At 45.0% G+C, this 27510-nt stretch overlaps 1 pseudogene; it reads right to left on the bottom strand.

The window, feature by feature from the left end:
- Positions 1-27510, bottom strand: part of LOC135204016 (uncharacterized) — a 167630-nt pseudogene that overhangs the window by 101892 nt on the left and 38228 nt on the right.

Below are 27510 nucleotides of genomic sequence, written 5' to 3'. Positions count from 1 at the left end.
ACTCAGGCAGCATACTGTATATTTAAACCCTTCTCTGACGTTCCATATTCAGGCCAAAACCCAATAATATCAGTCACCACTACCCCCAGGTACATCCTAAGGAGGAATTAGAGGAATCCTCACCTAGAGGTAAAGTGTTCAAAGGCTTTGAGGAAGATATTGATACCAAAAGAACCTTGCTGAACCCAGAAGGACCAGGGACACAGATGTCAATCAGCCATGGGAAAAACATTGTGGAAGAAAGTCAAATCTCCCATGTGGTTTTCAGAAGCCGATCAGGATCCTTCCCCCAAAAGGGATATAAGGATCCACCAGAACCCAATGGAAATAGCAGCAATTTCAGAGGGTTATAGCAATTCACCCAGGACTTCTGGCCCCTGGGGAATGGACAGCTGCAGCTGAGCTGTAGATACACAATCAGGTTTCGCAGTTTGCGGTATTAGATCACTTCTGTAAGGAAATAATGAATGACATCAAAGATGCTTTTGCTGCTGAATGGACATACTGCATGATACACCAAAATGTAAAAGTCTTGCATCTTGCAATAGAATGGGGGAGAGTTGAAACCAAATCTGCCAAAACAAGAGTTACGACCAAAATCTAACAGACTCTAAATTCCTAATCTCATGTCCATAACTTGGAGTGATGCCTCAATGCGTATTTTCTCTCAGGATGGTAAGTATCTTATTAACAAGAGAAAGACCATGACAGAAGTAGTACATGTTGAATTTAGGGACAGGGCAGCCTTTCCTAACACTGAATGGCGCCTGATACCACCTGTGCCAGAAGCGGAGAAGCCTCAAAAGGAAATTATTCTCTTGGCTGGCAATTTGGCATTAAGAGCTGTATATGAAACTCTTCACAAGGTAAATGGGACAGGAATATATACTTCCATTATGAACAAGACTCAGGTGGCTCACCATGTACCACCAGCCTTCTGACCCTTCACATTTAAAATCATAAACCAGGTGAAAACACATTTTCAAAATTATGTAATAACCAGAAAGCGTGAGCCATTGGCAGAACTAAACCATTTGCTTTGGTTATCCTGGTTTCAGAAAACTCCACTGAAGAATGGGCAACGCTTCAACTTCCCTTCGACAGGAAAATGCTCCCCCTAGATATTGCAACTCAGCGATTTGGTACTCCAATGAGAAGGATTTCAGAGGGTACATCAGCATCAGGGTTTTGTGCTAGGGGCCACCCTCCTTAGTGTCTTAACACTTCCTCATTTCTGGGGTCAGCCTGTGTCGCTCCGTGAAATGTCCCTTTAGCACTCATTTCTAAGGTATAAATATTGAATCTAGGATGATTTTTGCTGTTTTGTTGGCCCTAAAAGCCTTTATGAGAAAACATTATGGGAAGCTCTCTATGAATTTTTGGACTGGTGCATAAAAGTGCGAATGGAGGTACTGGAAAACTCCAACAAGTCACTTCCCAATGTGACTGCCTTATTACAGTCTAATGCCTTCTGCCAACCTGTATGAGGGGTTAGAGATTGTGTATTTCTGGTGATAGAAGTTCACTATCGACATGGTTCAGAAGTCACGTCAAGTTGTTGGTCCAGTTGCTGAATAACCACTGGTTCCATGCAACATAAAAACACCATACAAACAAACAATCTATTGTGACTCAAATAAAAGAACAAAGCGTATCAACAAAATTGCACAGTGTATATGCCTCTACTCGGGGAAAAAGAGTTTCAAGGATAAATCAAAAAAAGAACAAGTAAAATTTCCACCCCTTACCAAATCAAAAAAGGCAGAAAACAGTCAACCCTGACTCCTCTATCTGTAAAAGTAACAATACACACAGATTCCTCGTTGACAGGTTGGGGAGGACATTGGGAGGAGGATCAGGTAGCGGGGAGGTGGTCAGCTACTCTAAGGAATTGTCATGTCAATTTCCTAGAAGCTGATGGCTGTCTTTTTTGTCTCTAAAGAAACTCAAACCTCCGGAACAGACATACATTCTTCTGGTCCTAGACAATACGACTGCAATGTCTTGTATAAAAAAATTGGGATCACGCTCACCTCCTCTCAATATGGTAATATTAGCCATTCTTCGGATGGCACAGGAAAAGAAGTGGCATTTGTCTGCAATTCACCATACAGGGTCTTGTAATAGCAGACTTTTTGTCTAGGAATACGACAGCCTCAACAGAGTGGTAACTGGACAACCACTACTTCCACAACCGGATGTGGACCTGTTTGCCACATACGAGAATCACAAACTCCCAGTATATTTGTTGTGTCCCCAAATGTGGACAATCAAGCAATAGTGAGAGATGGCTTCCTACAGGACTGGAACAACTGGAAGACGATATATCTTTTTCCTCCATTGTCCAGATTTCGAAGGTTTTGAACAAGCTCCTAACCTTCAAAGGAACAGCTTACCTAATAGCCCCAAATTGGCCAAACAGGCATTGGTTCCTACTACTTCAACAGTGAATGAAGAGGTCAATTCCATTACCATCCACTTTACTATCCCAGAAAGTAGGAGGGAAAGTCATTTACGCATCCTCCTTTCTAAGCCGAGACCTTCACATGTTGATTTTTTAAATATAATCTGCAGTGAAAACTACTCACCCAATATTGCTAGGTACCTAGTGCAAAAACTACGGACATCATCCATCCGGCAATACCAGTCCATATGGAGAATATGGTTAGACTATATCCAGAATGAGAGCCAAATCACGATGTCTATAGAAACACTGATGAATTTTCTTATAAACCTCTTTGAAGACAAACATCTTGTAGTTACAACAATTATAGCATACAAGGCTGCATTAACAGAACCCTTGCTTTATGGATTTGGGATTGATTCCAACATAGAAGTTGGCACTTCCCTTCTGCAGCCCTTTTCTTTCCAGAGACCCACTCCCGTAAGACTTCCAGTTACTTGGTCCTGAATAAGGTACTCAAACTTTTATGTACGCCTCAATTCAACGGACCTGTCATAACCACCATGGTTCAATAAGCACCCCCCCCTTATATTCAAACAAAGCCAAGGCGTTCCTTGGTAAGCACTTATTAATTCAGGAGCATGCATTAATGAATTGGGCTCTCATAGACGGGGCGATATATCACACAAACTGCTGATAACCAGTTATTGTCATCCCCTGGGCCTTCATTCCTGGCCAAGAATGAGAATCCTTTAAAGAGGAAATCTCCTATTCTTATAAGAAAACTCAATTCAGCAGACCAAACATTATGCCCATTTCAAGCACTTAAGGATTACCTAGAGGTCACGGCAAATGTTTCAGAAGGTCCAATTTTCCTACATCCTAGCACGGACAAACCACTCTCTCTACAAGGGCTAAGAATAACTTTAGCGTCCCTCAGTAAAAAGGCTAACCCACATTCCTTTCCTAGATCACATGATATTAGGAAAGTTAGTACATCATTAGCCTACTTCAGATATGTATCATTTGAAGAAGTTTCTGAATGTACTGGGTGGTCGCCAGTCAGCATTCTTAAAACACTACTGCCATGAGCTGGAACAAATTCAAATGCACTGTGTATAAGTAGGTGGTATGGTTAGTCCTGACCCATAGGCACCATGACAGAAAACCACGGGTCTCCCCAACAGGTGGGTATGTCTACTGTTGGTTGGGAAGGTGCGTAAAGTCGCAACCATACACAGCACACTTAGGTTTAGGTAAGTCACCATAGAACTTTATGCTAAAAGTATATCCTATTTGGTTTCGTTATCTTTTTTACTAAAACTAGTGGCTTGACATTGGACCTGAAATTATTTAATCTTAAAACTTTGAGATATTTGGGTTGAAAATTTGTGAGCTTAAGTTTTTCGCCACCTGTCAATTTCTTTGTAATGCTCCTTTGAGGACAAAAACAGCGACTATGCTATAAAAAAACAGGTTCTGACATATGAAAAACCTATTTTTGATAGTCGCTGTTGAGTCCTCAAAACCCTCCCACTTCCCTGATGAAAAACCATGGGATTTGGGTAAAGGTACATCCTGTGTTGACCAACAGAGTAATGGAACTTGGTCTTGTAACCAGCCCGAGCATGAAACAAGATGGCCGATGCGCATGCGCAATAGTCACTTCTACAGGTTTTGACGTAGGAAACTGGGTCCAGCTTTGCTGAAGACAAGATAAAATGCCTTCTTGTCTTTGAGTCCATTATACTCTATCACTTGTCCTAGTGTTTATCATTATGGAATAATAGCCGGCTAAAAGACCAGCCTAAAAGATATTTCTTTGTTATTAGTCTGATCACCATGGGCGCTGGCACACACCATGGAGGATAAATCCTTTGAGGAATCAACAGAGACTACCAAAAATAGGTTTTCCTAAGTCAAAACCTGTTTTAGTCACATACACAAATTTTAAAAAATACAGTAATTAGTGAATAAACAGTGTTGTTATATAAAAATTTTAAAAAGCATATGAGTGATAATTTTAATAGGATTAATACTTCAATGAGAGAAAATGGCTTGTGTGTACAGTACAGGGGTAACTTAACTACTTGTCAAAAGTTCTGTAAGACTGATTTACTTAATTTGTATTTAAGATTTATTTAATTTATATTGAACAATTTATAGATATTTTGCTGTTTACATTCATAGTATTGATATTTTAAAATGAGTACTATTATAAGCATTTTAGAGGGGCATATGTATATATACTTAAGAGTAACAGTTGTAAAAGGGTACTAATCCAAGATGTCTTAGGATTTTGGGATGATGGTTTGGGGTGTATTTTTTTGAACTATCAAATTAAGCAGTGAAATGTTAAAATAGACAGTTACAAGCATTTTAGTTTATGGATGGTTTTTTGCACTTCCACGGCAGGTTCTGGAACCTAATACCCCGTAAAATTGGGGGGAGCACTGTACACCCACAATGGGTAAATGGAATATGAATTTCAAATTATACCAACAAAAAATTAAATGTATTCAAAAAGAGCCTATCATTTTCTTAATTTTATAATGAAATACTGGCGCTGCAATTTCAATTAATGGTTTCTAATTTGTATTCTTTGAGTAATACAGTGGTCTTATAAAAAACCATAGTAAATTTAATATAAAAAAGGTACTGTACTTCAATAGCAAATCTCATGTGTCAACTGAAATCAGAACACAAAATGGCCTGTCAATATTTACCTCAGAAGGCTGTTCTTCAGCCTCCAGCAATGATGCAATTCGTAAAGTCGTCAGTTTCAAGTGGGATTTAGACTGCTTATACGTTGATCTAGGTCTCAAAGATGGAGGATGTCGCACACCAGCACCAAGATTCAAGCCATGAAAGTGATTATTTCCTTCGGGTTCTTCAATAAATGCCTGGATGTCTTGAATTTGATTTGCTAATTCTTCAACCAAAAGATTTTCAAGAATATGCTGATCGTTATGCAGCATTCCAACATTATTCTGAACAGGTAATGGATGCGGAGAATGTTCCACTAGTACACCATGTACACTTAAAGTTTGCAGTTGTGCACAATTATCCAATATAAAATGAACCTGGTCAAATGAATATCGCTGGGCAAATGTTAAGCGCAGATGTTTAATATTGTTCAAAGCTGATATATGACTTATTGGCAACACACTAAGTGAAAAAGCCTCAACCTGATGAGCAAACATTTGGCAAAACTTGCCAATATCTTTTTCTAGTAAGTTGTCCTTTTGCACTTCAATTGACTTCAATGACTTGAACATTGACACAATGCTTTCAAGGTATTTTAGCTCTATTTCAGTATCACTGTGAGAATCAAATACACTGTCAACAAATTTTGCTTTTTGTCAAAAACAGCTCTATATTTGAGTATGATCCACATTATTTTCTGCCAAAAGTCGTCTAAATGACAACATTTTTTTAGTCAGCCCAGTGTACTTGACCAAAACATGTGAGTTTAGGATGCAATACCATTACCAATGTATAGACATCATGAAGAAGATCCTCTTCAAAATAAAGTTCATCTAAATTTAACTTTCTGAGATTAGGATACTGCACCTGAAACTGACTTCTAAAATGTTCATCTTCACCAAATCTGCAGATTAAAGAACTAGTCCTATGAACAGCAGAAGCTGGAACTCCAAAGAGAATTGGTAATATATCTTTTTCTAAAATTGATACTTCCATACGCGGTTCCAAAAAAGAAAGAGATTCCAAACTAGGGCAATGCTTGCTCAAAGCTCTAAGCACAGATGGAGTTCCATTATACTGAAAATATATATGATACAATCTTGCATTAGTCACTTTCTGGTAAAAATGTTTTACATAAAACAATCTTTATGATATTCACAACACTAATTATAAATAATTCAAAACATTTAATACCAGTTTGTTCCAAAAATGGCATTTTTGAAAGTAAAATGTATTTTTCCCTAACCATACAAACCTGGAGTTCTTTACTTAGGATAGATTGCAGCTCAGCTGAAACTACTGGCTAATACATTCTTTTATATACCGAGGTAGTAATTACTGGGCCGGTAGTTACCTGCCCGGCGGTGTGGAAGCACCGCCTCCCCACCAGCTCACTGAGTCGTCACTTTGATTACAGCCAGGACTTTCATGATGACCCCTGAATCAAGGGGATGGGTGTTTGGCAGGACCATGCAAGTAAAGGATTCCAGGTTTGTATGGTTAGGGAAAAATAGATTTTAGTTTAAAAAATGTCATTAGTTCCTACACCATATAGAAACATTCCGTCCTTTACTTATGAGACTCATCCTAAGGTAGGGATGGAAGTCCTGTCTCGCTAGCTGAGAATGGAACCCAGGATGCTAGGACCCGGGCTTATAGCTCGCGGTCATGGATCCTTCACCCTGCAAGCCATGGTAAATGCGACCTGATGGCTGACAGCCTGGGTATCAAAGGCGTGAGCATAGAACTCTCTCTGGCAACCAAAACCAGGCTATATAATCATAACGGGTTTGTTGGCGTGAGCGTAGAACTCTCTCTGCCAACTGAAACCAAGCTATATAATCATAACAGGTTTGTTGGGTTGCAGCACACTCCTCGGAAAGGAGTGTGGAGACTGACTTCTGTGTCTACAGAAAAACAACTAGTCAGACATGGAATGCTTACCAGTATCGAAATTGGTGCTGGAGAACAGGTTTTGATGCTGTGGCCCCAAGTATGGGGAAACGGTGAAAAGAAAATAGGCCAATCATACTCTCATATTCACCCCTAGCCTGATACAGAACCTCGATCCTCGATTCGATACTTCCGACCTCTGAGGGCACGGAGGCAGCTAAAACACTTGCTGAGCGGCTACCACAGGACCAAGGTCAGCTGTGTCGAGGTAGCTGTGGGTACAGTCTCTAAGGTAGAACCTGGTGAAGGTGGAAGGGTGAGACCATGTGCCAGCTTCCATCACCTGGGTAACAGAGAGATTCTTCTTGAAGGCAAGAGATGTGCTCATTCCATGCACATCATGAGCCTTCACTTGACTGGTACCAGCAAGTGGAGAAGAGGGAGGGGAGATGGTTCGGCAAATCACCTCTCGAATCCAAAGTGAAATGGTATTCCTCGTAACCCTCTTCTTTGACAGGCCCATACTTACAAAGAGATGTTGTAAGGTGGGTCGAGTAGAGCTGGTCCATTGGAGACAGTGCCTCAGTGTTCTCAGAGGACAGAGAAATAGCTCATCTGGGTCTTCGGTTACTGTGCTCAGGCTCATAACCTGGTACGAAGAAAACCGAGAATCGACCTGAGTCGGATTCTGGGTTTTCGCAACAAACTCAGGGACAAAGCTGAAGCAGGCATTGGTCCAGCGCTCAGTATGAGTGACAGTATAGGCTAAGTCATGAAGCTCGCTGACTCTCTTGGAGGAAAAAAGAGCGAGAAGAAAAACGGTTTTCAGGGTGAGATCCCTATCAGATGCCAGGGATAACGGTTCATACGGAGCTCTCTTCAAAGACCTGAGAAAAGCAATGATGTCCCAGGGAGGAGGCTTCGCCAATACCGGAGTGCAACCCTGATCAAAGCTTCGTATGAGCATGGAGTGTTCCTCCGAGGAAGAGAGATCGATTCCTTTTAGTCTGAGGACTCGGCTCAAGGCAAAGCGATAGCCTTTTACTGCCGAGAACAAAAGGAGCTTCTCTCTCCAGAGGTAGAGTAAGAAGTCGGCAATCAAGGGGATAGAGGCTCTGAGAGGAGAACGGCCTCTCCAACAACACCAACCACAGAAGATGGCCCACTTGGTCTGATAGACAAACATTGAGGACTTCCTAAGATATACAGTGTTCCCCCCGAATTCGTGGGGATGTATAACCAGACACCCCTGTTAATAGCTAAAACCCGTGAATAGTTAGAACCACCACTAAAAATGCTTATAACTGCCTATCTTGAAAGTTCATACCAAATGTATACCTTAAATAACATCCTACATCAAATATACCTAAAATTACTAACTTGTTACGGCATTAATCTTTGAAGTTATATTAATATAATTTCAAAGTCATCTTAAATATTTACCATTAAAAATATATACCTACAGCCAATAACAGAGAGAGAGAGAGAGAGAGAGAGAGAGAGAGAGAGAGAGAGAGAGAGAGAGAGAGAGAGAGAGAGAGAGAGAGAGAGAGAGAGAGAGAGCATCGAAGGGCAATATTCATATATCTGACCTCAAATCAGAGTGAAATTATGAACAGAGAGAGAGAGGGAGAGAGAGAGAGAGAGAGAGATGAGAGAGAGAGAGAGAGAGAGAGAGAGGAGAGAGAATGTTATTGTTTAAAATCTCATTAAAACTTAATATTATTTGAAAACTAGTACTGTATATTAGTATTTTTCACCATTAAAAATGTAGTAAAATGCCCTTAACGAATATACTGTTATAACATAAAAACTTCCAGGCCAAACAGAGGGGTCGACGAGTTACCACTATGACAGCGTATCTCATGTGGAGAGAGAGAGAGAGAGAGAGAGAGAGAGAGAGAGAGAGAGAGAGAGAGAGAGAGAGAGAGAGTAATCCTTATTTAAAAGAGTGAAATGGATAGATTATTGTATTTCTTTAAAATATTATCACATATGAATTTTGAAATTAGTTATATTATTACTATTATTATTATTATCTGAAAATATTAATAAACATTACACATGTACCATAGAAATTCTCTTCATCAGTAAAAGAGAGAGAGAGAGAGAGAGAGAGAGAGAGAGAGAGAGAGAGAGACGAGAGAGAGAGGAGAGAGAGAGAGAGAGAGAGAGAGGAGAGAGAGTTATCTTCATTTTGAAAGAGTGAAATGGAAAGATTATTGTAGTATTTCTGTAAAATACTATCACATATAATTTTTGTAATTAAATTATTATTATCATTATCATTTGAAAATATTAATAAACATTTTATACAACAAGTACTATAAAAATCTCAAATCTCAGTAGAGAGAGAGAGAGAGAGAGAGAGAGAGAGAGAGAGAGAGAGAGAGAGAGAGAGAGAGAGAGAGAGAGACACTCCCTCCCCTCCAGTCAACAATTACATGATATATTTGACAGCCGTTGGACCTCAGTTTGGTACCTGAAGTTTGAAAGAAAGATGCGCGAAGACTGGGATTTCCTTCATTCTTACATAATTATTTAATTTATAAATCATCTTTGTATCATAAAAATTTTTCTGGGCTCAGCTCGTGTCGGCCTATGAAATATCCTTAAGATCATTATTTCTAGGTAAAATCAATCTAAAATTACCACCAGAGGAAAACAAAATTAAGAAAATGTCAGTAAAACTGACTCGCTCATCTCCATAAAAGAAGTGTCGGTATGGGAATATAGGCGAGTGGGATCACTACCACGAGTCATTCACCCATTTAGACCTTCCAACATAAAATCCCACCACCAGAGAGCTGATACTATAGGGTGATGCTGGCCGCTACTACTACTACTACCGACGCCACGGACAGCAGCGCCCCTAGCGGTCATCCTTAATCATTAGCTTACAGCGCTAGAGTGCATTTTTCCTCTTGTGTTGTTTTTTCCCGGATTTCTTTCGACCTTTACGATGGAAACGTTCTGCTATCGCTTCGGCTAAGTTAAGTGCCTCATAATAGTATTTCCTAGTATTTTAGTCTTCCAGGGACCAGTATTTTCCTTTTATAGGTCATATACGGTCTCACCCGGTTGACTCGTGGCGGCCGTGGCCGCCGTCGTGTTTAAGATTTCCCGGTCTCCCATACTGGGACATCTTATGCTTATGGGCTTTTTATATTTACGTTCATCGTTTATTACATCGTTTTTATAGCTAGGACACAGCCCTTTTACCATTTTCTCTTAGTTGGTATTTAGGGCTATACCGGTGTTTCTGGCCCAGCATCCCAGCTCTTGCTCTTCATCGGCTACCGCTGGCTCCGAGTAGTCAACTGTTCTTCGGATCAGCTTGGACTTCCTCCTGGGCTTCTTCTCTTTTTACTAAAAGTGTCTTTTCCTCCTTTACGATGTATTATCAGTGTTATTTAGGGTGTTAGGCTAGCCTAGGTGCTTGTGCCATGTGTTGGTACAGTCTGGTTCACGTGGCCCCTCTGTGGTTGTGTTGCTATCGCGGCTTAGGCCACCTGCGATCACGTGTCCCTTAGCACCTTACCCTTCCCCTTCCCTCCCTACCAGGTATAGGGAGGGGTCTGGTGGATCTCCTTGGTTGCCATGACAACCACAGTAGCCTACCTCCCTCTCTCTCTGAGGAGGCCTGGAGCTCCATACCAGATGGGGTTTAGGGCGACCACTTGTCTCGGGTACCAGGTTACCGAGCGGGTAGTAGTAGCGACGGGGGGTAGGCCACCCCCACCCCCCCTCTCTCTCTCCCGCCGTGTTTACGCCGGGGCCACCCCCACCTATTGCCTCAGTCCCACCCTTCCCCTACCTTAACGGACGGAGCCTCGCTGAAGCCGGGGGCCCCTTCGGTTATAGGTCCGTCTGGCTCCGCCAGTGGGGGGGCGGGGTGGACAATTACTAGTGGTCTGTTGCTTGCCTACTATATCCTGTTTTTTCTCACGATACCGGAGGAGAGCTCGCTCCTTACCCGGGCACTCTTCTAGTAGACGGAAAAATTTTATACTTCGTTATATACGGATATACCCTTACTATTACGGTGAATTTTAGTTTTAATTTATTTTATGTACTATCTCCGTCGTTCTCCGTAGTGGTTTCATGGCTCCTCACCACTCCTGGTTGGAATCTTTTCCTGTCTCCGGCGTAGCCTTAGACCAAACTCCAACCGCTAGTTACCACACGTATTACGGCTGGGCTCTGGTTAATCTAAACTTACATGCTCCGGCATGCAGCGGAGTATTTGTTAGGCTGTAAGTGTTTGACAACCTGGATACTTCCATGGTATCTCTCCAACTTACAGGCTACCAACTGCCAGGTCCCAGGTTGCAACGCGACGTTGTACGACCCCTGCGCCCATGAAGAGTGTAGGACCCACGCCCCGTGTGCCACCAACCACAACGGACTGATCGTTTGGCACCCGGAGGCTTGCACCATCTGCTACGACCTCGTTAGGTCAGCTTTTGGGTGGGGTAAGTTTACCCCTGGCTTTTCTTGGTCTTATCATCTACTAACCCTTAGTTTTAAGCTTCTTTAACCGTATCTCCGCCGATAGAAGCTTCATATCGCTTTCCTCTTTCAGGCTGCCGCCGTGAAGGAAGTTGCCCTTGGCCCAACCCTGGAAACGAAGGCCCCTGAAGGCTTGGGTGGGTTCTTCGGGAAGAACGCCGCCAAGGGCCAGCCTTATATACTTGATAAGAAGCTGGCCGTCCAGATCTTCCCCGGAGGCAAGGCGACCAGATACGTGGATCCCATCTCGGCAGCCCCACTCATAGCCTCTATTCAGGCAGGAGGTGCAGCAGGCGTTAGGGTCCGTCTCTACGCAGAGCCGGTCCCAGATGTGGCCAACCTGGACCTGAATATTGAGCCTATGGCGGTAGGGGCAGAGGATTTGTTGGTTGAGGTAGGTGTGTCGGGGCGCCCAAGGTCTTTCCTTAGGTGCTCCTGGATCTTCTTCCCCTGTCCCTTCTTCCTCTTCATTCCAAGGCTTCATGGGATCTGAGATCCCTGCTCGCTCTACGCTCTCTCTGTACCCCGAAGGTGAAGGGACAGAGAGAACAGAAGACACTGCATAAGACGACTTCTAAGAAGTCGTCGTCTTCTTGCAGCTAGGAGTCTACGACTTCTACGCAGACGCGGTGAAAGCAAAGCCTAGCTCTTCCTATTCTAAGAGCTCTAGAAGCAAGGCTTCTAAGGAGAAGGCTCGCGCTCCGGCCGAGCCAACGCCTTCTCCGGCATCTACCGGATCTACTCCGGTAACTCCTGTGGGGTGGCGGGACCGAGCTCTTTTGATCCCACCACTTTCTCAGCAGTTGTAATGCAACAAGTGGGAGAGATGGTTGGCTCTCTTGGCTCCAAGTTTGAACAGATGTTTGCACAGCTGTCAAACACCATTAACCAGTCTGGTCAGTCTATTCAAGATCTCTCTAACCGAGTTAGAGAGGCACGACGACCGCTTTGCTGGGGCCTCAACCAGGCTCCTCAGCCAAGCTCCCCTGTAGCAGGTACTGGTCTTTTACAGTTACCTCCTTATGAATCCCTACCAGCCTTCTCTATGGATAAACCCATGGAGAGTGGCCGCTTATCCCCCTTCAAGGACGGCATAATTTCTATCCCGGAGTGTGGAACTCGAAGGATTGAGGACTTCGAGTTCTATCCTCCCGGACTGACTCAGCCTTTCATTGGGTATGCTAGGCTGACCGTCGCTGCTCTATCACTAGAGAGGATAAGATCTCCCGAGAGACTGTGCTGTATAGTAGGGATCACGCACAGCGGGAAATGGTTCACTGCCTGGAGGATTGGGAATGTACCAACACCAAACTCCAGGCATTCAAGAGTCCATTTACTATCTTCGCTACGGAGGAGGAGGCTTCTCTTCCGTTCGCTACCAAGGTAGTAGAAGCGACTCTTCAGGCAGTCCTCAAGGACGAGCCATGCCACAGTTGACGGAAGCGGAATCTACATCTCCGCTCTTCCCGGCCTTTGGAGAATTGTGGGAGAACTTACCTGCCACGTTCTCAGTAGGTAAGCTGAAGCCAGACTGCGCAATGGATCAGTTTGGCGAGAAGCTTCCAAGACTGCCTGATACCCTTATTCAGGCAGAGTTTGATGCCCGTACAAGATTTGGGAGGTCTCTTAAACTCCCTGATCATTACGGAAATGGCTGCCCTGTCTTACGCACAGAACCATTGTTCAAGATACTGGCTAAATCCCAGCTCCAGACGGTCCAAGCCGATGCTTTGACTTCTTCCTACCCAGAAGGAACTGCCGAAAGCATGTCTTGCAGGAGGCAACTATCAGGCATGAGCCTAATAGACTCTTAGCTTCCAGCATGTGGGGGGTGCGGACCTCTTCCCAGAGGCCTCTGTGAATGAGGTGCACCACGAGGCTGCTAGGCTTAACCAGAGCCTTAGAGCCAGATGGGGCATCTCTTCCAAGAGGAAACAAGAGTCCGCCCTGCTGCTGGTAAGAAACTAAAGAAGACAGGTAGAAGGTTCAACCTTACCAGAAGCAACAGCAGCACAGCATTTTGTTCAGGCCGTCCCAGTTACACAACAGGGACAGCCGTCAACCTCGAAGCAGACACAGCCCATTCTCCTGTGTCTCCTCAAAGTCAACCTTCCACCTATTATGCAGTCTCGCCGGCCTTCAATTCAATGTATGAAAGCCAGGCCTACCCAACCTTTAATAGGTTCTTTCTAGGGGTAGCAGGGCGAGGGCCACTTTCGCCAGCGTGGCACAGGAAGAGCTGCAAGAGGTAAGCACTTCAGAGGAGGGCGCGGAGGTCAACCCGCTCAACAACAGTGAGGCTCCCCAGGTAGGAGGGAGGCTGTTCCTCTTCCGTCACAGGTGGGGGTTCAGCAAATGGGCACAGAGCATCGTGTCCAAAGGATTGGGTTGGAGTTGGATCAAAGATCCTCCTCCAATCAAATCATTCTATCAAGTACCATCAAAGGAATTGACAGATTATGCGGAGGAACTCCTTCAGAAAGGAGCTATTGCGAGAGTCAAGCATCTAAAATTTCAAGGTCGCTTATTCAGCGTGCAAAGAAAGGCTCAACAAAAAGAAGGGAAGGGTAATCTTAGGGACTTGTCAAAGCTTAAACCTCTTTCATTCGTTGCGACAAGTTCAAAATGCTCACCATCTCGCAGGTACGGACCTTACTTCTTCCCCGTGGGGCCGTCACAACCTCCATCGATCTTACAGACGCCATACTATCATATCCCTATAGCCAGACACTTCCGTCCATTCCTAGGCTTCAAACTAGGAAATCAGACATTCTCATTCAAAGTGATGCCCTTCGGTCTGAATGTAGCCCCCCAGGGTATTCACGAAAATAGCAGAAGTGGTGGTTCAACAGTTGAGAACTCAAAGGGATAATGGTAGCAGCATACCTCGACGATTGGTTGATCTGGGCACCAGCGGTCGAGGAATGTCTCAAAGCCACGAAGAAGGTAGTCAATTTCTGGAACATCTGGGGTTCCAGATAAAAACAAACGAAATCCCCAGACTCACTCCAGAGTCTCGTTTTCAGTGGCTAGGAATCCAATGGGATTTGTCTTCCCACAATCTGTCAATTCCAGTGGTCAAAAGAAAAGAAATAGCCAAGTCTGTGAAACAATTTCTCAAATGCAAACAAACATCAAGGAGAAACCAGGAAAGAATCCTGGGTTCTCTTCAGTTTGCCTCAGTGACAGACATCCTCCTGAAAGCAAGGCTGAAAGATATAAATCGAGTTTGGCGATCGAGAGCAAACGTCAAATCTCGAGACAAGTTGTCAGTAATTCCACAGATCCTTCGCAATCAGCTCCGTCCATGGACAAAAGTGAAGAATCTGCCAAAATTAGTACCCCTTCAATATCCCCTTCCAGTGTTAACCATTCACACGGATGCCTCCCTGTCCGGATGGGGGGGATATTCTCAATTCAAACAAGTTCAGGGGACTTGGTCAGTCAGTTCCGCCAGCTTCACATAAACGTCCTGGAAGCAATGGCAGTATTTCTTACCCTGAAGAGACTCCTTCCCCCGAAGAAGTCTCACCTAAGACTAGTTTGGGACAGTGCAGTGGTAGTACATTGCATCAACAGAGGAGGGTCCAAATCCAAACACGTGAATCATGTCATGATAGCCATCTTTGCGCTAGCAGAGACAAACACCGATGGCATCTGTCCGCCACTCACCTGGCGGGGGTAAGAAATGTGATAGCAGACGCTTTGTCCCGGTCAGTCCCTCTGGAATCAGAATGGTCCCTAGACGACAGGTCATTCCAGTGGATATGCCGGAGAGTCCCAGGCTTACAAGTAGACTCTTCGCCTCACAAGCGAACCACAAGCTCCCTTGCTATGTGGCCCCAACCTGGACCCTCTGGCCTATGCCACGGAGCCCTGTCGTTAGATTGGAATCAATGGAGGAAAATCTATATATTTCCTCCAGTGAAACTTTCTTCTGAAAGTCTTGAGCAAGCTGGAGGGACGTTTCAACGGGACTAGTAGAGTAGCTCTGATTGCTCCAGACTGGCCAAAAAGCAACTGGTATCCGCTGCTTCTGGAATTGGGTCTCCGACCTCAACGGATTCCCAATCCCAAGTTGTCGCAATCAGTACAAATGAGGACTGTGTTCGCTTCCTCAGGAATTCTCCAGACCCTAACTTTATGGACTTCATGAAGTTTGCGGCTAAAAAAGATGCTAATATTGATCAACAAAACATCCTCTTTCTAGAATCAGACAAAAGAGAGTCAACTATTAGGCAATATGACTCAGCTGTTAAAAAAATTAGCATCCTTCCTGAATGAATCAAACACTACAACCATGACAGTTTAATTTAGCTATATCCTTTTCAGGTCCTTGTTTTGAAAAAGGTTTAGCAGCTAGCACTATCACTACTAATAAATCGGCTTTGAAGAAAATCTTTCAGTTGGGTTTCCAGATAGACCTAACAGAATCTTACTTTACGTCTATTCCCAAAGCCTGTGCTAGACTCAGACCTTCTCAAAGGCTACTGCAGTTTCATGGTCTTAAATGATGTCCTCAAAACTAGCCTCAGATACTGACAACTCGTCTTGTACATTCATTATGCTCCTTAGGAAGACGTTATTTTTGGCTTAGCTGGCTAGGAGCCAGAATTTCAGAACTGTCGGCTCTATCCAGAGATGCGGGTCATGTGGAATTTCTCCCCTCAGGAGAAGTTCTACTTTCCCCGGATCGTAGCTTTTTAGCAAAAAATGAGGATCCTCTTGCAAGGTGGGCTCCTTGGAAGGTCATCCCACTTCCGCAAGATCCTTCTCTCTGCCCAGTATTAACTTTAAGAGCCTTTCTATCTCGTACATCCTCTAGATCCTCAGGTTCTCTTTTTATGAGAGAAAAAGGTGGCACTTTATCAGTGAAAGGAATCAGACAACAGATCCTTTACTTCATTAAACAAGCCAACCCTGACATTCATTTCCAAAAAGCACATTGGACATCAGAGGAGTTAGCCACCTCAAATTAATTACTTTCCAACATATGAATCTTTGAGGATCTTAAAAAGTATATGGATGGAAATCACCGACAGTCTTTAAACGTCATTACCTGAAGTCCTTGGAATCTTTTAAAATTTTCTGCAGTAGCAGCGGGAAACATTGTTTCTCCTGATACTGCATAGTAGTTGTAGTATAGATCCAGGTCTCCTTTCTACCTACCTCGTCCAACATGCTCACCCTATTGCCATGCTACTCGGATACTCTAGCCTTAGCCGCTAGAATCATATTGGTGGATTGTCCCTTATTTTTTGCTAGGGACATCCACATATGTACATATAATGTACTTCAGTGTCTACCCTTATTTTTATGCTAGGGTAGAACACAATGAGTTTGTATATTTTGTAAATATCTTAATTAGTGAATCATTCTATATTGTTTTTGCCATTACACTATTATGTATTACTAAGTCTAATATAAGTTAATTTTAAGTACTTTATATTGATTGCTTTCTTTACCATGCCATTGTTTAGGATAAATTAGCTTTAAGTACTTTGTTTGTATACTGTAATGTCCCTGATTCACTTATATTATATATCTCTTTTTTACTATTGGGTTTCATTTGTTCCTTATTACCATCTTGTCTGTTTCTCTGGTACTATTTCATAGGCCGACACGAGCTGAGCCCAGAAAAGGGATTTTTGACGTAGGAAAAATCTATTTCTGGGTGATTGTCTCGTGTCGCCCTATGAAACCCACCCTTGTTTTCTTTTGCCCACCCTACAGGACAAGATGTTCATAGATTAAGGATGACCGCTAGGGGCGCTGCTGTCCGTGGCGTCTTGGTAGTAGTAGTAGTAGCGGCCGCATCACCCTTTAGTATCAGGCATCTCTCTTGGTGGGGATTTTTATGTTGGAAGGTCTAAATGGTGAATGACTCGTGGTAGTGATCCCACTCGCTATATTCCCATACCGACACTTCTTTTATAGAGTGAGCGAGTCAGTTTTTACTGACATTTTCTTAATTTTGTTTTTCTCTGGTAATTTTAGATTGATTTTACCTAGAAATAATGATCTTAAGGATATTTCATAGGGCGACACGAGCCAATCACCCAGAAATAGATTTTTCCTACGTCAAAATCCCTTATTTAGTCATGAAAATAACATCAAAATATGCTACTTTTGGATTATTTATTGTCGGAAAAAACTCGCGAATAGGCGAATTTCCCGCAAATAATGGGTAGATAAGGTCAAGAGAGAAATCCGTGATTCCCTGAGTCCGCGAATCCAAAGAACGCGAATACGGGGGGCCCACTTTACTGACATTGCTGTCGCAGCCTCTCACAAAAAGCCTTTCGCTGTGAGAAGCTGCTGGATAACCTCCACACGTGAAGATGTAAATAGCTCCACACGTTGCGGAAGATCCTCATATGTGGTTGGCATAGGAGGTAGGGGAGTGGCGGAAGCACTCTCGGAGTCTCTACCAGCAGAAGTAGAAGGTCCGGGTACCATTCTATGTGAGGCCATTTCAGCACTACTAGCGTCATGGACAGGGAAGGTGTGGATCGCACTCGATTCAACACCTGCCTGATCAGGCAAAATGGCGGAAAAGCATAGACTCTGAGGCCGTCCCAGGGGTGCTGGAAAGCATCCTTGAACACCGCCACCAGATCTGGAACTAGAGAGCAGTAAATCAATAACTTCCGATTTAGAGAGGTAGTGAGCAGGTCTATAGTTGGGGAACCCCACAAAGTCAAGACTTTGTTCACTATCCGAGGAGCCAAAGACCATTCTGTGTCCTCCTGCTCAGATTGTCCACCATGATATTCTGTTTGCCTGGAATGAACCGAACTGTCAACCCTACCAAGTTGAGAGCTGCCCATTTGTGAATCTGCACTGCTAGTTGGCATAGCAGCAGAGACACGGTACCACCTGCCACTATGGTGGTGTTGTTGCTCATCAGCGCCACCAAGTGACCTGTCAGAAGAGAGCTGAAGTGCTGGAGTGCCAGGAAGGCACCTCAAAATTCCAGCACGTTGATATGATCTCGACGTTCCTGGTCAGACCATAGGCCAGAAGCCAGGTGTTGCAGTATGTGCGCGCCCCATCCTTCCTTGGATGCGCCCGTAAACAGGAGCAGATCAGGTGGACGAGACTGGAGAGGGAAGCCCCTCAACAGGTTCGCGTCGTCCAGCCACCACACGAGATCGGAGCACATGTTCTCCTCCACTGGGACTAGTTCGTAAGGAGACTCATGACATTGCGACCAACGATTCTTCAGACCCTACTGAAAGGTTCGAAGGTGCATCCGACCATTTGGAACAAGGCATTCCAGCAAGGCCAGATGTCCCAGCAACTGTTGCCACTGATGCGCTGGCTGCTGGGACTGTCGAAGGAAGGGAAGAGCGACACTTCGGAAGCGTTCCAGTCTTTCCTGTGTCGGAAAGGCTTTCACTGCAGCAGTGTCGAGGATCATACCAAGATACACCAGTCATTGAGAGGGCTCTAGAGAGGATTTCTTGTGGCTCACCAGGATCCCCAGATCGTGACAAAACGCCAGAACCCTGTCTCAGTGGAGACAAAGCAGTTCCATCTAGGGTGCCAGTATCAGCCAATCATCTAGGTAATGCAATAGACGAATGCCTTGGCGATGAGCCCATGTTGACACAGGGTGAACACCCAAGTGAAGACTTGCAGAGCTGTGGAGAGACCAGAACATAGGACCTTGAATTGGAACACTGTCCGCTACAACAAGCGAAGATACTTCCAGGACAACGGATGGATTGGGATCTGGAAGTATGAGTCTTTTAGGTCGATCGTCACCATGTAATCCAGAGGACAAATGGCCTGTCTGACCATGCTGGGGGTCTCCATCCTGAACAGGGTTTGCTGAACAAACTCGCTCAGGGCTGCAAGGTCAATGACTGGTCTCCAGCCTCCAGATGCCTTCTTTACAAGAAAACGTCGACTGAAGAAGACTAGAGACTCGTTGAGGACCTCCTCAAGAGCATCCTTCCCCAGCATGTCCTGGACTTCTGCCTGAAGGGCGAGATCCTCCATCGACTCCTGACGATAGGATGATGACATCTTCGGGGGTCGAATCAGAGGAAGGGGAGAGTTGATGAACGGGACGTGATACCTGTGTCAGAGGACGGTCACCGTCTAATCCTCTGCCTTGTGGTACTGCAACCTTGTCTATCTGGCTTGCAGGCATCCCGCCACAGATGGTAGAGTGAGGGGAGTGCTTTCCTCACTGGTCGCAGCGGACTTTCTTCCTCTTGCTGCGTTTGCCTCGCCCTCGACCACCCCTGGTCGTAAAGGGCTGCTGACCTCTAGGCCGCCGAGTGGTGGAGGTGGGAAAGGGATCAGCCCTGGCAGGAGGGTTTGAAACCATCCTAGATGGAGAGCCAGGGCGACACTGAGCAGAAGCAGCAGGAGGTTGGGGCCGACGGAAGGATGCTGCGCGGTGCAGCAAAGATTCCTGGCTTGCTCTCTTTAAGTATCCGTTCACCTCGTTTACATCCAAAGATGGAAAGAGGGTGGATCCCTGAAGCGAGGCATTCCTCAGGTAGGTCACATCCTGAGGGTCCACAGCTTGATCAAGCCTTGATGAGATGCCGTCCCTGTGCTTCAGCACCAGGTTGGCCCAGAGGTTGGCAAGCTGATGGACTAAGAACTCCATAGCCTTACCTCCTGACAAAACAAGGTCATGGAGCTGACGGGCCATGTCCGCTTGCTTGTCAGGCTACTGTGGAGTCTCAGAGGTGGCAAGACAGCCCACCATGGCCCCCATAAAGTCCAACCATGAAGCTGCTTGCAACGCTGCCATAGTCGTTTGTTCGAGCTGTGACATCTGGAAAGAGAGCGTCGAGGTTCGGTGTTGCAGTGTCTGGAGTGAAACTCCAGGTGCCAATGATGTTATCATCGGGTTTATGGGCAAGGGTGAAGGTTCAGCCTCTTGGGCCACATAGTACTTCCTCTGCTTCTGGAAAGCAGAGGGGAGTAGCTTAGAGGACCGAGATGCCCGCAGCGAGTCCTTCCTTGCTGAAACTTGTCTAGTCGACCTTGGTCAGAGCCTCCCTTGTCAGGGATGACAAGGCTAGCTCAAACCGGGACCGAGCACCCCAAGGGGCGCAGCACAGAAGGACGACCGCCGACGTACAGCCTTTTGGAGAAGTAGTTGGAGCTTCTCCTAGGCTGTTTACCGTCTGGATGAGACCGATGATCTTGCGGAAGGTGGTTTCAGCTGCTGCATCTTCCAGAACAGCTGGAGCAGCTGGTTCCGGAAGGTAGCCAGCTGAATCATTGGTTGCCTCGTGAAAATCATCCTCCCTCCGCATTGACGCACCCGGGCATGAATGAGAGGGGTCCAGTGTTGAAGAAGAAAAAGGCCAAGTCTCTAGTCGTTCATGAAGGGCGGCAGAAGGTCCGAGATCCAAGGCCCCCAGAGCCACAGGAGCCCTTGGAGGCTTCGAATCGTGAGAGCGATTTTTCACTGCCTTCCACAGGTCCTTATGCCCCTGTCGGACAGCCCCTTGCAAGAAGGGGGAAGGTGGAGTTGGAGGCCACCTATCTACTTCTGGTGAAGCTGGAGGAGAGAGGGGAGATGGAGCCCTCTCCACAAGCATTGTTGGAGCCCTGTCAGGAGGATCTCGGCTGAGTTCAAACTCGATAGGTGAGATATGATATTTCTCTACAAGGGAACGAGCCCTTGGACATCAAAAACCTCAAGAGGTTGGAGGTCTTGACTCATAACGAGGAGTCACGGGATGCTTTTGCTTCCAGAACGCCTCTCGCCTGAAGTTAAGCACTAGTGGCAGCTTAGGGATAGTAAATCCCCTTAACTGCTCTCCAAACTTCCAAAGAGGAATCGGAAGGGGGGGCTGGAAGGTTATATGAAGAAGGAGCCCTCTTGCGGCCTTGTTCTCGAGGGAGAGTCAGGGAACGACGACCTCTGATTAATGGTGAAAGCCTATATGGCTGCCTTTTGGATGACTGGGTTGCAGCTTTACAAGGATCCCGAAGTGAAGATGGGACCTCCGGAGAAGGAGCAGACAACGGAAGTTCCGAGGACAGTTACTCCGACTCAGACATCTCTGTTTTCCGGGTCGAAACATTGCAAAAAACAGAGGAAAAGGTTTAACAGGTACGTGTGTATCTGCAAGAGCAAGAGCGTGTCAGTGTGGGCGCGCGCACAGATTCTGAACGCACGTAAGCACGTGCAGGCGAATGGCACGCAAATTGGTGCACAGGAGAACACCTAGAGCCGCGCGCGTTAAAACACACTGGAGAGCGTTGATGCTCAACAGGTGAAATTGCGCATCCTGTTGCATGGGTAGACAAAGAAGAGCGTTCCGAAGAAGGAGCGCGTCTGGGGCATGATACTGGAGACCGAGAGCACCTGCAGGAGTGTTTAGAAAAATGCTATGGTGGCGCGCGTTGGCACACACGGGCAGTAGCGCGTCTCGGTGCGCGCTTACTCTGTTGCTGAGGCACCGTGTTGGGTAACACACGTTACAGGTGATCACTGTCTAAAGGACGCATGCACAATCACGCGTCCTGCCGGGGCGCGCTGTCCAGGAGTAACATGGCGTGCAAATGAATGGTGCGCATTAGGAAGTAGTTCTCGCTGCGGTGTGTAAGGGTGGGGCGTGTTGGCGCATTATCCCCAACAGGGAGAGACAGTTTCTCTGCGACCTCTCTCCAATGAAGGCTCCTGTGCGCGTGCAGAAGCATCACGCACTGCAGGGGAGCGTTCAATTAGCGAAGCCTCCTGTGCGCATGCCATAGCATCGCACATTGCAGAGGAGAGAGAATCCAACGAATTCTCCTTTGTGCGTGCCGTAGCATCGCACAAAAGCGAGGAACTTACATGTGAAGGTCTGGTAGTTCCTTGAAGGCAGACGCATGTCAGCATGTCTCTGAGGGTTACTGCCGACTCTCGAAGAAAGCGTGTCAGGAGGAGTCCGAGGACCTTGTCCAGGGACAAGGCGAAGCTGCAGGGCCCGCATCCCCGAGGGCGGGCAGACAGGAGGACGGACCTGGTCAGTGTCGAAAAGAGCCTCCGCAGGGGAGGGGTCTGGGGGCTGCGCCGCAGAGGGAAGGGCATCTTCCTTAACAGCATGGGAGGATAAGGCTGACTCCTCTGAGGAGACAAAGGAGGAAGACGCACCCCCAGAGGAGTGCCAACAAAAGTCTCTCCTTCGACGGCAAGCCAGGAAGTCCCAACAAGGCCACAAAACACAAAGGGCATCGTCAACACGTACTGAAAAACGAGGTTCATCCTTAGAAGGGCCAGGCCTTTCTGTTTCACCAGGGGAAACGGGCAGGTCTCGCTCTTTCAAAGGCTGGTCAGGAGTTAAATTGTCGCTCTATGCGCTTCACTCCCGGAGAAGTGAAACGCCAAGGTCCAAAAGGACAAGTCCCCGACAAGGAAGCAGAAGGTCTGGGTCATTAATCTTCGAGGAAGAACTTGAAGGCAAAGAATCCCTTTTCTTCTTCTTACTTCGCCACCGGCGATACTCAACCCACTGGGCAGCTGACCAGGCTTGACACTCCTCACAGGGGGATTCCGATGTACAGGAATGCCCCCTGCAAGAAGGACAAGGGGAGTGAGGGTCTATATCAATCCTGCTCATGAAAGTCCCACATCTACAGCCCGGGAAACCAGGGCAGGGACACATAACCATATTGTCAGACATACTCGCATTCAGCTAGAAAGAGAAAAAGAATGTTATGAATAATTTCAACAAGCCAATGAGAGCCAAAGAGAGAGGTCTTTCCTCGCTGCCAGCTGTAATCAAAGTGACGACTCAGTGAGCTGGTGGGGAGGCGGTGCTTCCCCACCCCCAGGCAGGTAACTATCGGCCCGGTAGTTACTACCTCGGTACATAAAAGAATGTATTAACCGGTAGTTTCAGCTGAGCTGCAATCTATCCTGAGTAAAGGATGGAAGGTTTGTATATGGTGTAGGAACAATTGCAGTTTAAAAATTTAAATAGTAATGAAGATTTAGTTTACTACCTGTTTGATGAATTTTTAATTCCACAAACAACTACTAGGATCGTATCAGCTATTATTCATCCATAATAACCATTAAGAGATTCAAAAACCTAAAGTATACTTTAAAAATACAGTTATTAGCCAATACCAAGATTTGCTTAAGTATCCAGTAGTACAGCCTTAATTCACTGGTAATGCAAACTGATATCTGCAGCTCAAGAAGTTTAGTGCTGAACAAAGAAAAGCTGATATTGTAAACAAACACAAATGCACTGCATTAAAAAACTATCATGCAAAGTCTAGACAAACCTGGAGCTCAATGTGAAGAAGATGAGGCATTTCCCTCAAGATCTTAGGTAGAAAACCCGGGTCATGGAAATATATGCCTTCTAAAACAAGAGATAACGTTGGCAAACTGAAGCCCTCTTTAGTGGAGTGTTTTGCCAGAACTCGATCATTTTTTAGTCTGGTGACAATATCTAAAATTGCATCACACTCCTCTGATGTAATGTCTAAACCTGTACCAGCAACTAGAGGTGGCAAACCATTATGATCTTCAACAACTGCAATCTGAAAATAAATTGATACCTTTATCTAGGAGCAGCTTTACTAGTGATCTATATCCATTCATTTATGTAGTATAAAGAATAGGTCATCAGTCATAATTGAAAAACAGTCTCAGAATTCTATGATTGCTGCTAAAGTGACCTTTTTGGGGATAGTAACCATGGATTATTATTATTAAAATATTTAACCAGATCTGATTAACAGCTCTCATAGGGCTGGCCTGATGGATTAAAATGAAATGGAGTGTACCATGTCTAAGCCATAGGCTAAGCAAAGGGACTAAATGATGAATGAAAAATAAAAAAATTTACAAATAATATGCAAAAGGCATATGCTTCCACACTGGAAAACATGCATACATTACATACATACACTCAAGTTTCCATCTGCACAATGAAAAAAAAAGTAAATGAACAGGTTTTGAAATAGGAAAAATGTTATTGTTATAATACAATTAAGTTTGTTCATACTTACCTGGCAGATATATATATAGCTGTATTTTCTGAAGTCCGACAGAATTTAAAAATTCGCGGCACGCAGTGGGCGGCCAGGTGGTAGTACCCATTCCCGCCGTGGGAGGCGGATATTCAGGAACTATTACCCATTTTCTTTTACTTTCAATATTTTATCAGTGCCACTGTCTCCTGAGGGGAGGTGGAGGGTGGGCACTTTAATTATATACATACTTCTGAGGGCACCGAAGCTAAAACCACCACCTGACCTAACCTATCAAAGTTAGTTCCATAACTTCTAGGCTAAAGAAAAGGAACGCGCCTCAAGCGACCAACCCTTCAAGTTAAAAGCACACCTATCCCTTTTTCTATAGGATATGGATTCGTGTTGCTTCCTGCCCCCAATAATATATCTACGGATATGTATGGTCCTAGCGACTTACAGATCTCAAATGTCGTCTTCACATCCCATCGGGAGTGTGAAGCGAACACAGAGTTGCTTCGCTAAAGCGTGGCACTCAGGATGTTACTGAGTGTCATGCTCTTGTTTAAATGCTTCCGAGGCCGCGCCCTCCCACCTCTTGAGGCATTCATATTAAGAAAAAATCTCAAATCTTTATGCAAACATAATGAATGAGCCTCTTAAAAGAACTCCTTGGCTATAATGCCAGGGTGTTCTTGGACATGAACCAGTCTGGTCTTTTTACGGAACACCGCAGATTGTCGGGAGTGTGAAGCGAACACAGAGTTGCTTCGCTAAAGCGTGGCACTCAGGATGTTACTGAGTGTCATGCTCTGTTGAATGCTTCCGAGGCCGCGCCCTCACTTCTTGAGCATTCATATTAAGAAAAAATCTCAAATCTTTATGCCAACATAATGAATGAGACCTCTTAACAGAACTCCTTGGCTATAATGCCAGGGTGTTCTTGGACATGAACCAGTCTGGTCTTTTTACGGAACACCGCAGATTGTCCGTTGACCTTGACTTTCTATAGTGTTTTTATCAAGATAAAACTTGAGAGACCCTACAGGGCACAGGACTCTCTAATGCCCTTGCCCAATAATTTGTGCCATACCCTTGGTCGCCAAGCCTTCGGGTCAAGGGTTAGACAGGTTTTCGTTCTTATCAAGAACGGAAGGCTTAGAGGACAGACCGCATTATGTCCTTTAAAGCCAAAACCTCTGATGATGGCTAAAACCTCACTAACCCTCTTTGCTTTGCCGGCTAGAGCGGTTAGAATATTAGCCTTTCTGGTCACGTGTATTAAGTTCGCAGAAAGGATAGGTTCGAAATGCTTTTGGCATCAGAAACTCAGACTACGTCTAAGTTCCATGCCGAACCTTTTGATCCAGAGAATTTCAAGATCTCCACAGACCTCAAAGATCGTGAAGCTTTGTTGTTTGACAGAACCGAATCTCTGAGCCTAGAGGCCATCAACAACATATTTGCATATTCTACAATAGTTAGGACTTCTAGCTTATCTCATACTTCAGACGGAAAGATAGAACCATAAGGAAATTCACAGAGGTCGAGTTGGAGGAATAGTCATTTCCCCTTCACTATCTCCAGTAACGGCCTCTTCCGATTGAACACTGAAAATAGGCAGCACTGCTTTGCCTTGGCCAAGAGGACTGCCATTACTCTTGAAGATCTTATCGCTATGTACCGTTGAAGACGAAGGTAGATATTGAATGCAACCTACTCTTCACAGACGAATCGAGAGAAGGATCGCAAGATTCTGAACCTGTGCTTACAAATGACTGAAAACGCTAACCGCTATTTCATTGCTGTCCGGTGAGAAGTCGTAGTTGCAATGAAAGCGGGGCGTTCTTCAGTAATGAAAACACAGGGGAAAGCCGCTGAAGAACTGCTTCTCATGGGCTGAACATTGGAAGTAGAGCTGTCAGGTCGGAGAGTAGGCGATGTCTTTATGACATATCTGTTAATTCGGGTTGAACAATGAACAATTGTACACCTACGAATATGAGATATTTTAAAGACAAACTCAGATGTTTGCAAAATCATTCGCATTATCGCAGTGCGATGAAGCGCGGGACTTGTACAGACTTCTGTTACCGTGCGGTAAACAGTAAAATGAAAGAGTCTAAGAGATATCTCTGTTGAAAATTCTCGCAATATCGAAGGCGATGGAATCTATCATCACAGCAGTAGATGGTTCTTCATAATTGCGAGAATCCCGTTAATCAGAGACCTAAGTCCATGATTGTTGGGCAGAGATACGGTTCGGTAGTCAATCAAAGCAGGGGAGAGAGAGAGACATAAACAACCTGGCATCTCGGAGGCCCAAGCTGATACTGAGCTGCTATCAGGCAGTTCAATACGCAGTAGCAGAGCCTGAGCTCCCGCTGACTCGTCATCCTGAGTTGCCAGGTAATCCATATTCCACAAAGGAATGCGTTCGGCTAGAACCACCGAGCATAAAAAGATATGCTCGAGCAATTATATTTATGTGAAACGAATTTCGGTAAATATAAAAGTTGAAATGGTGTTGTCGTGACAAAACCATAAGTATATAAAATTGAAACAAACTCCTGGGAGGTTGCAGGCAACCCGAGTTGCAGTTCAATTAGAATACTTCTCGTCTAAGTCGCAATCCGTAGAAAAACTAGGATATGCGCCTACCCCTCGGACATTCAACTGCTTGGTAGAATCATGTCGCGAGGTTAATATCGTAGTATATTTATAGGATTCTGAACAACGATCTCCATCCTAAATTCTTTCCTTCAAGAAAACAAAATAAGGATTGGAGATCGACCACCTTCGATCTCTATCAAAGAGAGTGAAGAAGAAGTCTTCCTCGAAGGAAAGCTTCAATGGTGAACAGAATACTATCTGCCTGAGTTGGTGTTTGTCGTAACATACCTGAAGAGTTGTTCTTAATCCGAAAAACTCTTGGAAGGTTGAAGGGAGTGTCAAATAAATACATTAGAACAACAGTTCTTTCGGCTTCTATCCGCAGAGGTAAATACGATATGCGTAAATGACTTGACCCCATGCGTTAGCAA

Source organism: Macrobrachium nipponense, chromosome 44 (assembly GCF_015104395.2).
Source record: "Macrobrachium nipponense isolate FS-2020 chromosome 44, ASM1510439v2, whole genome shotgun sequence".
Classification (NCBI taxonomy): Eukaryota; Metazoa; Arthropoda; class Malacostraca; order Decapoda; family Palaemonidae; genus Macrobrachium; species Macrobrachium nipponense.
Note: the sequence above shows the minus strand (reverse complement) of the source record. Positions and strands in the feature narration are given on the sequence as shown.